The sequence below is a fragment of the Hyperolius riggenbachi genome, chromosome 6 (genome assembly GCF_040937935.1).
Source record: "Hyperolius riggenbachi isolate aHypRig1 chromosome 6, aHypRig1.pri, whole genome shotgun sequence".
NCBI lineage: Eukaryota > Metazoa > Chordata > Amphibia > Anura > Hyperoliidae > Hyperolius > Hyperolius riggenbachi.
In genome coordinates, this window is record NC_090651.1 from 267,095,686 (window position 1) to 267,109,712 (window position 14,027).

General features: G+C 46.6%; 1 long non-coding RNA gene across 2 annotated transcripts in view; it reads right to left on the bottom strand.

Annotated features, from left to right (window-relative positions):
- LOC137521473 (uncharacterized) overlaps positions 1-14,027 on the bottom strand; it is an 86,124-nt gene that overhangs the window by 38,541 nt on the left and 33,556 nt on the right. Inside the window, exon 1 of one of the 2 annotated variants that reach the window (XR_011022133.1) lies at positions 12,368-12,444. The exons of the other annotated variant lie outside the window; for it this stretch is intronic. This is a non-coding gene — a long non-coding RNA (uncharacterized lncRNA). Of the gene's footprint in view, positions 1-12,367; positions 12,445-14,027 lie in introns of those variants that run through there. 2 annotated transcript variants of the gene reach the window in all.

Sequence of the window (14,027 nt, forward strand, 5' to 3'; positions counted from 1 at the left end):
CCTGCTAGAACAGAAGAAAGCTGTGACCCACTACCTCTACAACTACAGTAGAATGAAACAGTCTGGGAAGATGGGGATGTTCTGGCCCGACAACTGGACACTAATGGAAAATGCATGCAGGCTCATGCGGCCGTTTGAGGAGGTGACCAACCTGGTGAGCCGCAGTGAGGGCACCATCAGCGACTTAATTCCCTACGCTTACTTCTTGGAGCGTGCTGTGCGTAGAGTGGCGGATGAAGCTGTGAATGAGCGTGACCAGGAACCGTTACGGCAGGAACAGGCATGGGACCAATTTTCATCAGACCCAGCTGTTTCCTCAACACCTGCGGCAGCACAGAGGGGGGAGGAGGAGGAAGAAGAGAAGTCGTGTGCAGAAGACGAGTCAGACTCAGAGGATGATGAGCAAGGTGTTTCTTTGGGGGAGGAGGAGGAGGAGGAGGGGACAGCGGCAGGAGAACAACCTCAGCAGGCATCGCAAGGGGCTTGTGCTGCTCAACCTTCCCGTGGTATTGTTCACGGCTGGGGGGAGGAGGTTGACTTACCTGACGTCACTGAGGAAGAGCAAGAGGAGATGGAGGGTACTGGATCCGACTTTGTGCAGATGTCGTCTTTTATGCTGTCCTGCCTGTTGAGGGACCCCCGTATAAAAAACCTCAAGGGGAATGAGCTGTACTGGGTGGCCACACTACTAGACCCTCGGTACAGGCACAAAGTGGCGGACCTGTTACCAACTCACCGGAAGGTGGAAAGGATGCAGCACATGCAGAACCAGCTGTCAACTATGCTTTACAATGCCTTTAAGGGTGATGTGACGGCACAACGCCAGCAAGGTACCACTGCCACTAATCCTCCTCCCGTGTCCACGCAGTCAAAGACAGGATGCTCCAGCGATCTCATGGTGATGTCGGACATGCGGACGTTCTTTAGTCCAACGCCTCGCCGTAGCCCTTCCGGATCCACCCTCCACCAACGCCTGGAACGGCAGGTAGCCGACTACCTGGCCTTAAGTGTTGATGTAGACACTGCTGTGAACAGCGATGAGGAACCCTTGAACTACTGGGTGCGCAGGCTTGACCTGTGGCCAGAGCTGTCCCAATTTGCCATCCAACTTCTCTCCTGCCCTGCCGCAAGCGTCCTGTCAGAAAGGACCTTCAGCGCAGCTGGAGGCATTGTCACAGAGAAGAGAAGTCGCCTAAGTCACAAAAGTGTTAAGTACCTCACCTTTATCAAAATGAATGAGGCATGGATCCCGGAGGGCTGCTGCCCGCCCCAAGACTAAGTCAGTCCCCGCACTCACAGCATCTCTGCCTGCACGCTGTGTGACTGGCTGTCTGGCCTGCCCCAAGAAGACTAAGTCGCTCCCAGTCCCTCCACACAGCATGTCTGCCTGCAGGCCGCTTGACTACCTTCTCCGCCACCACCAACAGGGTCCGGGACTCCAGGCGGATTGCTGAATTTTTTAGGCCGCTGCTAGCAGCGGCCGCTGTAATAATTTTTCTGGTGCGTGTACATGACTGCCTAATTTTTCTGGCTGCACTGCGGGCAGCTGCAACAACAAAAGAAAAGGCATGTACATGCGCCCATTCCCCTTCGTGATCATTACCTTGCCGTGGTGAAGGGGCTTGCGTATCACAATGAAGCAATGACCGGCGCCTAGATGAGTGTCTCGGGGGGCACACACACGATAATAAGGTCGTTGCCTCATTGTGGTCAGATCAAATTTGATCAGCTGGACAGTCACTGTTCTGTCATTCAGCTACATCAGCCAGGCGACCATATGGGCTGTAAAGCCACCAAAACCTGCACTCTCGCCATGGTGCGCACCAGTCCAGCACGGCCGTCACTACACAAACAGCTGTTTGCGGTGCGTTACACGGTGAGTTTGGTGTGTCAGTGTGAAGCAGTACCTTAATTACACTACCTGATTGATGTATACACATGCAAGATGTTTGAAAGCACTTTAGGCCTGTCATTTAGCATTCAATGTGATTTCTGCCCTTAAAACGCTGCTTTGCGTCAAATCCAGATTTTTCCCCGGGACTTTTGGCATGTATCCCACTCCGCCATGCCCCCCTGCAGGTGTTAGACCCCTTGAAACATCTTTTCCATCACTTTTGTGGCCAGCATAATTATTTTTTTTTTTCAAAGTTCGCATCCCCATTGAAGTCTATTGCGGTTCGCGACTTTTAACGCGAACCGAACCTTCCGCGGAAGTTCGCGAACCAGGTTCGCGAACCTAAAATCGGAGGTTCGGCCCAACTCTATTGAAGAATATGCTTAATGATCTTTCCTCAATATCATCTAATTTACTTACATTAATACCAGATAATCCTAAAATAGGCACCTTCCTCATCTCACCAAAAATACACAAAGAAGGAAACCCAGGTCGACCTATCATCTCCGGTTTGGGAGCACTAACAGAAAATATATCTGGCTGGGTAGAAAACATTAACCCATGGTAAGGAATACAGCCAGCTACATCCAGGACACCACTGACCTTCTTAACCTCTTGACGACCAGCTAACGCCGATTGGCGTAAACTGGTTGTCTGAGGGTTTCCATGGAAACGGCCAGTCGTTCGAGCGGCCTTTCCATGTCCGTTCACGGAGGGTGTCTCCGTGAACAGCCGGAGAGCTGCTGATCGCGGCTCGCCGGCAAAATGTAAACAGGCGGGGAAGAAATCCCTGCTGTTTACATCATACGGCGCTGCTGCGCAGCAGCGCCGTAAGGCAGATCGGCGATCCCCGGCCTCTGATTGGCATATGATAGGCTGAAGCCTATCCTTCAATGCGCAGGACGGAAATCCGTCCTGCGCAGCTCACAGGGAGAGGGAGGGAGCGGGCGAGATGGCGGAGAACGCTGCGGAACGGGGCTTTGAAGAGCCCCCCTCGCTAAGCAAATGCAGCCGGCGGCGATCAGACCCCCCCAGCAGGACATCCCCCTAGTGGGGAAAAAAGGGGGGTAGTCTGATCGCCCTGCTGCACTCCTGATCGGTGCTGCGGGCTGTAGAGCCCACGCAGCACCGATCACTGAAAAATCCCCCGGTCGGCAAGTGGTTAACAAATTGACTGCCATGGGTCCAATCCCAGAAGATGCTATCCTGGCTACAATGGATGTTGAATCCCTTTATACCAACATTTCACATGAGGACGGTATTGCAGCTTGCCAACATTTCCTTCTGCTTAATGATCTACCAACAGAGCCCACACTACAACTTATCAGATATATACTAACCCATAACTATTTTTCATATGGGAATGATATGTATCTACAGACAATGGGCAGTGCTATGGGAAGTAGAATGTCGCCCCAGTATGAAAATTTGTTTATGGCCAGATTGGAGGAAAACTTCCTTTCAACTTGTGAAATTAAACCATGGGCTTACTTATGGTGACCATACGTCCCGCTTTACCCGGGACGCGTCCCGCCTTCGGGGGGCGCTGTCCCAGGCTGCATGAGGTCCCGGGAAACGTCCCGCTTTTAGCAGCGGGACGTCCCGGCCTCGGGACTCTGGCCACCGTACAATGAACTAGCCGCAGCGTCTACTAGACGCTGCGCTAGTTCAGTCCCCGACTCCCCGCAGCCCCGCTCCAGCCTGCAATGTTCTCCTCCGGCAGGCACAGGCAGAGCAGGGCTACGGGAAGATGGCGTCCAGAGGCGGAGCCCTGTATTGGAGACTATTTGTCTCCAGTACAGGGCTCCGCCTCCGGACGCCATCTTGCCGTAGCCCTGCTCTGCCTGTGAGAGGCTGAGCGGGAGATTGAAGATCGTCCAGGCCAGGGGGAGCTGCACACACCAGAGGCCCGCTGCGTGAGGGGACGTCTTCTGCCAGGTGAGTAAATGCCTTTTCTTGCAGGTGAAGTGTTTGGCCGCATTGCGTGTATTTTGTACTGACATGTTTGCCCGCAGTGCGTTTATCTTGTACTGACATGTTTGCCCGCATTGCATGTATTTTGTACTGACATGTTTGCCCGCAGTGCGTTTATCTTGTACTGACATGTTTGGCCGCATTGCGTGTATTTTGTACTGACATGTTTGCCCGCAGTGCGTTTATCTTGTACTGACATGTTTGGCCGCATTGCGTGTATTTTGTACTGACATGTTTGCCCGCAGTGCGTTTATCTTGTACTGACATGTTTGCCCGCAGTGCGTTTATCTTGTACTGACATGTTTGCCCGCAGTGCGTTTATCTTGTACTGACATGTTTGTCCGCAGTGCGTTTATCTTGTACTGACATGTTTGCCCGCAGTGCGTTTATCTTGTACTGACATGTTTGCCCGCAGTGCGTTTATCTTGTACTGACATGTTTGCCCGCAGTGCGTTTATCTTGTACTGACATGTTTGCCCGCAGTGCATTTATCTTGTACTGACATGTTTGCCCGCAGTGCGTTTATCTTGTACTGACATGTTTGCCCGCAGTGCGTTTATCTTGTACTGACATGTTTGCCCGCAGTGCGTTTATCTTGTACTGACATGTTTGCCCGCAGTGCGTTTATCTTGTACTGACATGTTTGCCCGCAGTGCGTTTATCTTGTACTGACATGTTTGCCCGCAGTGCGTTTATTTTGTACTGACATGTTTGCCCGCATTGCATGTATTTTGTACTGACATGTTTGCCCGCAGTGCGTTTATCTTGTACTGACATGTTTGCCCGCATTGCATGTATTTTGTACTGACATGTTTGCCCGCAGTGCGTTTATCTTGTACTGACATGTTTGGCCGCATTGCGTGTATTTTGTACTGACATGTTTGCCCGCAGTGCGTTTATCTTGTACTGACATGTTTGGCCGCATTGCGTGTATTTTGTACTGACATGTTTGCCCGCAGTGCGTTTATCTTGTACTGACATGTTTGCCCGCAGTGCGTTTATCTTGTACTGACATGTTTGCCCGCAGTGCATTTATCTTGTACTGACATGTTTGCCCGCAGTGCGTTTATCTTGTACTGACATGTTTGTCCGCAGTGCGTTTATCTTGTACTGACATGTTTGCCCGCAGTGCGTTTATCTTGTACTGACATGTTTGCCCGCAGTGCGTTTATCTTGTACTGACATGTTTGGCCGCAGTGCGTTTATCTTGTACTGACATGTTTGCCCGCAGTGCGTTTATCTTGTACTGACATGTTTGCCCGCAGTGCGTTTATCTTGTACTGACATGTTTGCCCGCAGTGCGTTTATCTTGTACTGACATGTTTGCCCGCAGTGCGTTTATCTTGTACTGACATGTTTGCCCGCAGTGCGTTTATCTTGTACTGACATGTTTGCCCGCAGTGCGTTTATCTTGTACTGACATGTTTTCCCGCAGTGCGTTTATTTTGTACTGACATGTTTGCCCGCATTGCGTGTATTTTGTACTGACATGTTTGCCCGCAGTGCGTTTATCTTGTACTGACATGTTTGCCCGCATTGCATGTATTTTGTACTGACATGTTTGCCCGCAGTGCGTTTATCTTGTACTGACATGTTTGGCCGCATTGCGTGTATTTTGTACTGACATGTTTGCCCGCAGTGCGTTTATCTTGTACTGACATGTTTGGCCGCATTGCGTGTATTTTGTACTGACATGTTTGCCCGCAGTGCGTTTATCTTGTACTGACATGTTTGCCCGCAGTGCGTTTATCTTGTACTGACATGTTTGCCCGCAGTGCGTTTATCTTGTACTGACATGTTTGCCCGCAGTGCGTTTATCTTGTACTGACATGTTTGCCCGCAGTGCGTTTATCTTGTACTGACATGTTTGCCCGCAGTGCGTTTATCTTGTACTGACATGTTTGCCCGCAGTGCGTTTATCTTGTACTGACATGTTTGCCCGCAGTGCGTTTATCTTGTACTGACATGTTTGCCCGCAGTGCGTTTATCTTGTACTGACATGTTTGCCCGCAGTGCGTTTATCTTGTACTGACATGTTTGCCCGCAGTGCGTTTATTTTGTACTGACATGTTTGCCCGCAGTGCGTTTATTTTGTACTGACATGTTTGCCCCCATTGCGTTTATTTTATGCTGACATGTTTGCCCGCAATGCGATTATTTTGTGCTGAAATGTTGCCCATTGCGTTTATTTTGTGGTGTCTGGGGTAACTGTTGCTGCATTTATTATTTAATGGTCATAGTTGGCTGTGTTTGCTGCTTTGCGGTTATGGCATACTATTAAATAGCATCACACAGTTTCTGCACACCTATGATGTGAATCCACGTTTGACCACATCACGGCGTAAACACTGCTATCTTATGCCTCGCTGTTGCATCATTCTGTTAGCTCCACCCATAGAATGTCATGACCACGCCGCACCCCCTAATTTTCGACGCAGCCCCCCCCCCCCCCCCCCAATTCACCCCGTCCCAGGTTGAGCCTACAAAAATCTGGTCACTCTAGCTTACTTCAGATTTATAGATGATATCCTATTAATCTGGACAGCATCACAGGAAGAATTAATCAAATTCCACAAACACTTCTCAGAGCACCACAAGAACATCAAGTTAACGCTCAACTCTCAATCCCCCCATGTCAGTTTCCTGGATACTACAATTTATATACAAGATAGATTTTTACAAACATCAATCTACCGTAAACCAACTGACCGGCATATTTACCTGAAGTGGAATAGTTTCCACCCGGAACACACCAAAAAAATCTATTGTTTACAGCCAGGCTCTGAGGTATAAACGAATATGTTCTAATTCAGAGGACAGAGACAGACAACTTGTGTCGCTACATAATATATTCATAGATCAGGGATATCATCCACAAATCATTGATGATCAAATACACAGAGCGACTTTAAAATCTAAAGAGGAACTATTGAAGTACACCCAAAAGACTGGAAACAACAGAGTCCCAATAGTGGTCACCTACAATCCAAGATTAAAGATGCTGAGGAAGATTAGAGGTTCGCCGGCGAACGGTTCCAGGCGAACTTCGGGTGGTTTGCCTTCGCAGGTGAAGGCAAACTTTCCCGGAAGTTCGATTTGCCCCATAATGCTCTATGAGGGTCAAATTTGACCCTCTGCATCACAGTCAGCAGGCGCATTGTAGCCAATCCGGCTATACTAAGCCCTGGAGCCCCAACCCCCTTATATAAGGCAGGCTCCGGCGGCCATTAGCCTCACTCGTGTGCCTGCTAGAGACAGAATAGGGACAGCTGCTGCAGACTTGTTCTCCTAGGGACAGATTAGTCAGGCTCTTGCCTTCTTAGCTTGCTTAGCTGAATCTTATTGCTATAATAGCTCCCTAGAAAAGCTCTCTTCAGAGCTCATCCTGCTGTGATAAATTTTTTTTTCTGTGTTCGAAACTGATACTTGTGTTGCTTAGACAGCATTGCTAATTCATACTGTGTATCCCACTGCCAGCAGCAGCAGCAGCACATTCAGTGACTACTACCTGTGTGTGTGATACACTTGTGTTGTTTAGACAGCATTGCTAATTCATACTGTGTGTCCCACTGGCACTGCCAGCACAAATGGCAGACTTGCCCGCCTCCATATGATTCTCATGAAAGGAATGTGGTGTCATCTTTGCCCGCCATAACTGGTTCTCGTTAAAGGATTTAAAGTACATTCATTTCAAATACACAGCAGGGCCTCGAAAGTCCTCCTCCTGTATTGTTATTTTTGGTCACTACCTCGGGGCGGACGTGCATGCCTGCCTGCTGCCCTCCTTGGATGTGTAGCGTTACTGCTCAGGCTCCACACTGGATTCCATCCCTCATTCCCCGGCCTTTACCCGGAGTCACAATGTCAGACTTGCCCGCCTCCATAGGATACTCATTGTAGCGGTACTGAACAAGTACACAGCAAGTAGAAAATGTAATTTTTAAAAAAAAACGTAAGCTTTTTAACAGTGCCATGGAAAGTTGAGAAGGAAGTCATACATTACCTGACATCACAGAGTGAGGAAGAGCAATCTCGCCATGTTGCACAGTAGTCCAGCACGGCCGTCACAACACACAACAAACAGCTATTTGCGGTGCGTTACACAGTGAGTTTGGTGTGTCAGTGTGAAGCAGTACTCTAATTACACTCCCTGATTGATGTATACACATGCAAGATGTTTTAAAGCACGTTAGGCCTGCAATTTAGCATTCAATGTGATTTCTGCCCTTAAAACGCTGCTTTGCGTCACATCAAGATTTTTGCAGGGGACTTTTGGCATGTATCCCACTCCGCCATGCCCCCTCCAGGTGTTAGACCCCTTGAAACATCTTTTCCATCACTTTTGTGGCCAGCATAATTTTTTCTATTTTTCAAAGTTCGCCTCCCCATTGAAGTCTATTGCGGTTCGCGAACTTTTCCGCGAACCGAACCTTCCGTGGAAGTTCGCGGACCCGGTTCGCGGACCTAAAATCAGAGGTTCGGCCCATCTCTAAGGAAGATATCGATAGCCCTGCAACCAATACTTCACAAAGACAAACGCCTGAAAGAAGTTTTTCCTGATTTACCACTGCTTGCTTTCAGACAACCTCCCAATTTGAGACAAATGATTATCAGAAGTGCATTATCTACACCATAAACTCCAGGCACATTACCCTGCAATAACACAAGGTGTGAGACATGCCCTTATATTTTATGCACAAGCCAAATACAAATACCAAATTCACAGAAATATCATCAAATGCAAGACCAATTTTCCTGTGAGTCATCCAATGTTGTATACATGATACGCTGCATGAAATGCCCCTCAAAAGGAATCTATATAGGAGAAACAGGACAAAAACTGCGCACAAGAATGAACCATCACCGCTTTAAAATTAATGAGGGTAAAATGGACACACCAGTGGGCCAACACTTCTGTGAACCAGGACACAGCATGCAAGATCTCAAAGTACTTATTCTTAAGGGCAACTTCAAAAATGAACAAGCAAGAAAGATTTCTGAGTACAAATTTATGAAGATGTTTAAGACATTAACAGAGGGTTTAAATTGTGGAATGGGATTCATGACTCCTTATGCAACATGATTTACTTGGCTTCATGATCTTCAGAAACCTGCTAGATTTCATGTTTGCTTGCATGAGCTCACTGGCTCCAGCCTGCTGATCACCTGACATCTAACTGCTAAACAGTAACCAGCACAACTGCCATCTTTGTGTTTACTATTTACCTGTGTTTTACTTCAGCTTACATCTGGAAATATGCCTGAAGAAGGGGACTAGATCCCAGAAAGCTTGCATTATTTAACTTTATCAGTTAGCCATTAAAAGGTATTACTTTGACAAGACTTTGTTTTTTTCTACCTATATAATTTGTTTGGCTAACACGGTACAGAAACATTTTCACAACAGCATGTGAAATTGATTGTCAATTAGTGTTGCTAAAGGAATTACTTTGTATGGTATTGTTTTTGAATCCTACCTAATAAGAGACAAGTGTCCCTCCGTACACTGTCTCTGTGTCCCTGGGTCCATGCTTTTTGTTACTGCGCATGTGCGCAGCATGGACCGTTGAGACAGGAGAACGGGGCCAGCCAGCCGGGCGGGTGTGTGCGCAGGTGGATGGGTGCATGCGTGCATGTGCGGCAGATGCGCACGTGTGGCAAGTGCGTGTGCATGCGGCGGCCGGCGGTATTACACTAGAGCCCATTTTTAAACAGGCTAAGGTGGCTAGTATGTTATAAATAGGATTTTTTTCAGAAATGTAATGTTGTCTATGGGAATTTGCATTCCAATGTTCCTTTCTTGGTAATTGCCATAGTATGATCAGTGCAAATCTTTTACACCTTTGCACCTATTACATTTCCATCATCAAAAGAAAGATAAACTCTAACATTCTGAACATATCAGTCGACATGGAGAATAATTGTGTGGAAGGATCTGGTACACCTTGGACTCCTTCATGGGTCCTTTGAGACCTCTAATAACCCATGTTCATATTCAAATCCACTAATGCCAACAGTCTACTGTATAATGAAATTCAACTTACTCTCATTTTGAAGTACCGTACCATGCATCATCGTAATAAGGCTTTTCTTACATTTTCAATGATTTTAGTCATGCATGAATCTGAAATATTTGAACCTGGTTAATTAGTTAGACGGCTACCTTAAGTTTTTCTAGTCATGCATACTAACTGAGCTAAGTCATTTCTTCTCCAATTAAGGAAATATTAGGAGAGAGGACTCACATAAAGTGCTGTGTTTTTAATTGATTGAATGTAATCTATCATCAGCCATGCCATGATTGTCATGCTACTTAATCAGATATGGTTGGAAACAGGGCCGGATTACTGACCAGGCAACAGAAGCAGTCGCTTGGGGCCCCCAATTCAGAGTGAAAGGGGCCCAATCAGCACATAATCCAGCTCTCGCCATCCTGTCAAAAGACATCACCTGCTGCTGATTGTCTTTAGAGCTGGGCTCTCCTCCTCTTCCTGTGCGCTCTGCAGCTGCCTGTTCCTCCCTCCCTTCCCATGGAGAACCACAGCTGCAGCGGGCAAGAATGATAGCAGCAGATGACAAATGCCCACTCACCTATCCATGATCCAAGCAATAGAGGTCCCGTCCCGTCATCCGAAACCCATCTGTCTCCTTTACAGTATGCTTTGAATTTTCTGATTCTTAGATCACACAGGAAGTAGGAAATAGTAGTAGTAACAGAGCGGCAGCACTCTAGAGGAGACAGATGGGCTCCGGATGACGGGACCTCTATTGCTTGGATCACAATAGGTGAATGTGAGTCATCTGGTGCTGTCATTCTCCCCCGCTGCGGCTGCCTTCTCTGCTGGACTATCGTATTCACAGGAGTGGAGGCTGCATGGTGGATGTGGCTGTCTAGTTTGGGAGGAAATTGGTTGTTCAATGGTGGGGGGTAGGTAGTGGTTATGTAATTCTGTCTGGGGAGCGGCTTCTGGGTTGGCAGTGTCCAGAACTTTCTGTTACTGCCAGGCTGGAGATGCAGGGGGAAAGTGCTGCCGCTGTGATATCTGGCACCCTCTTCACAGGGGTGCCCCGAGTGACAACTTATTGGTTATTCATCTCTCACTCTGCATGTTTCTGCTGCTATTCCGTGCATTGTGCACCCACAGAGAAAAGCGGGCTGTTGCCCAGAGCAACCAGTAGTGCAGCTGCCCTGGGGTGTGTGGCATGTTGCTGTGCACATATCAGCTGCATCTTCTCATTCTATTATGACACTAGTAGACCTAGGTCTCTTCAAACCACCGCCACCGACGCATGTCAGTGTGCATGAATGCGCCCCTGTTTGCCGCGTGCAACCATCCGTCGCGCACATGGCGCGTGCAAACCTGTTTACCCAGCTCCTTGGCCCCGTCCTCCTGTCCCAATGGCTGTCCATCCTGCACATGTGAAGTAGCACAACACACGGGCACAGGGACAGGATGACGCAGGGACACCTGCGGTTTTCTTATATAGGATGATGGGGGGCCCCAAATCAGTTACTTTGCTTAGGGCCCCATTTAGTCTTAATCCGGCTCTGGTCAGGAAACAGACAGGAAGAATTTTCGCAAGTGGAAACTGGTCAGCTCCTCCATCATCTGCTCAGTACAGAAAAGCTTGTATCACATCTGGAATGTCTTTTCATAGGTAGTTTGTAATAGTACTATGCAATACAAAATACTTTAGCCTGTCTAAACAAAGAAAATACAGAAAGGTAAAATACTACTGCACATAAAACAGAGGCTAGTGATATTCAGCACAAAAAAAAAATGAATAAGTAAGAGGTGTGGGGAAGTAATACACCTGTTATAGGTAATATCTATTTTAGCTGAGCCTGGATATAAAATGTTGACAGGCTTTTATATTTCAGAGCAACGCTACAAATTTTTAGTCTCCATCTAGAAAGGGACATTTCCGTTAAACAACCAAGATTATGGGAAGCAATACTAAAGATGAATTTTAATGTTACCCATTTAAATTAAATGGCAGTCATCAGTGCTGAGATGAGAGAGAAGAGATAGTGTTGAAGACATGAACATTGTTTTTGTGCTGATGGGAAAAATCTTTCAGACTTTGAAAGTTGCTGCCTAGTGCCAATAAAAAAATGGATTTTTCTTTTCTTCATGGGGAAAGGCTGTAAAAGGGGAACTCCACTATGTTGTGCTCTTCTCTAGGTCAGCTCAGCATGGTTCCAGCATTTTACAAAACATTACGCTGGATTCTTGCTTTGTCCTGATATACTGTATATAATAATAAGAGCTGCCTGTAGTGACAAGATAAGAGGAAAGAATTCCTATTGTAGTAGCTGGATAGTGTACTGGTTAAGGTTTTGCCTCTGACACAGGCGACCAGGGTTCACATTTCAGCTTTTCTTGTTCAGTAAGCCAGCATCTATTCAGTAAGCTAAAACAGACAAACCGAGAGCCCAATATAGTGTAGTATGTATCGGAACAAGGAGGAAAAATGGCAAGTAGGTATTATACTTACAAACATGGGTTACCACTTAGGCAACCACTGTATAGGCAGGTGGGGAGATTAGACCTGTCCCCACTCAGGAATAAGATGTAGCTCTCTGTAGAAGGAAAGGAGGGTGTATCACCCTTCCACCAAGGGTGGAAAACTTGATATATAGATGTACAGAGGCGCCAGAAGGATAAAATATGCTAAAAAGTTTAAAATATTCAGATGGTGGTGGTGGATTAGCCACTCCAAAATAGACAAGATGCTGTCGCTTGAGATAAAGATTACTTTATTCACATACTCCAAGATAAATCTTGTGTTATCTTGGAGTATGAGAATAAATTATCTTTATCTCAAGCGACAGCATCGTGTCTATTTTGGAGTGGCTGGTCCACCTGGACCGCCACCTGAATATTTTAAACTTTTTAGCATATTTTATCCTTCTGGCGCCTCTTTACATCTATTCAGCAAGCAGTCATTGGGCAACAACTAACACTGCTACTTAGTGCACTAGTGGCTGCAGCTCTGGCACTTTGAGTCTGCTAGGAGAATTTTGTTATAAATCTTCTGTGTCTAGTTTTATATATTATTATAATTTAATATTTATATAGTGCTGACATCTTCTGCATCATTTACCAGAGTATATAGTAATGTCACTAACTGGGCCGTAGAGGGGCTCATAATCGAATCACTACCATAGTCACATGTCCATCATAGTCTAGGGGAAATTAAGATATCTGTATATTTTTGGACCGTGGGAGGAAACCCGATGTGCCCTGAGGAAACCTCTGCAGATACAGGTAGAGCATACAAACTCCTTGCAGATAGTGCCTTGGCTGGGATTTGAACCAAACACCCAGCACTACAAGGCAAGAGTGCTATCCATTACGTTACATTGCTAGAGTGTTGGTGTGTTACATTCACTTGGTCAATTCCAGGTGTGAAATACTGTAAGAGACAAATTATCTTGTCATCCCTACAGATGAAAATTGGACACTAGTAGACCAGTAGAATATTGCCTAAGAAATGTAACATTTCATTTTTACCACTGTGAATGTAAGTGACAGTTTCTGTCCGGGACCGGGTCGGACTGGGTCAGACTATAGCACAATGCTCACTGATAAGTAATTACTGCCATAAAACACTTTCCTGTGAGTAAATGTCTTTTGAATGCAGGAAAGAGATAAAAAGGGTCAATAATTCATAGATTTGAGCTCTGACATACTTTAATAAAGGTGTCTTTGAGCAGAGACAATGAAACAGTAAAAACTTAAAAACTTTAAATCTATATATATAAAAGTGTGTGTGTGTGTGTGTGTGTGTGCGTGTGTGCGTGTGTGCGTGTGTGCGTGTGTGCGTGTGTGCGTGTGTGCGTGTGTGTGTGTGTGGCGCTCACGCGAAAACGGCTTGACCGATTTGAACGAAACTTGGTATACAGATCCCTTACTACCTGGGATGGTAGGTTCTGGGGGTCTCGCATCCCCCCTGCTTACCTAGGCGGAACTACAAACAACAAATCAGATTCCACCCATTAAAGTGAATGGAAAAAAATGGAAAAGGCTGCCATTTTCACAGTAATCGAGCCAGAGTCCCCACACTTGGCACAGTTGGTCACTTGGTGACTGAGGTTACAAATCCAGGAAAAGTGGGCGGAGCATAAAACAGCCAATGAAATTTCAGACATTCA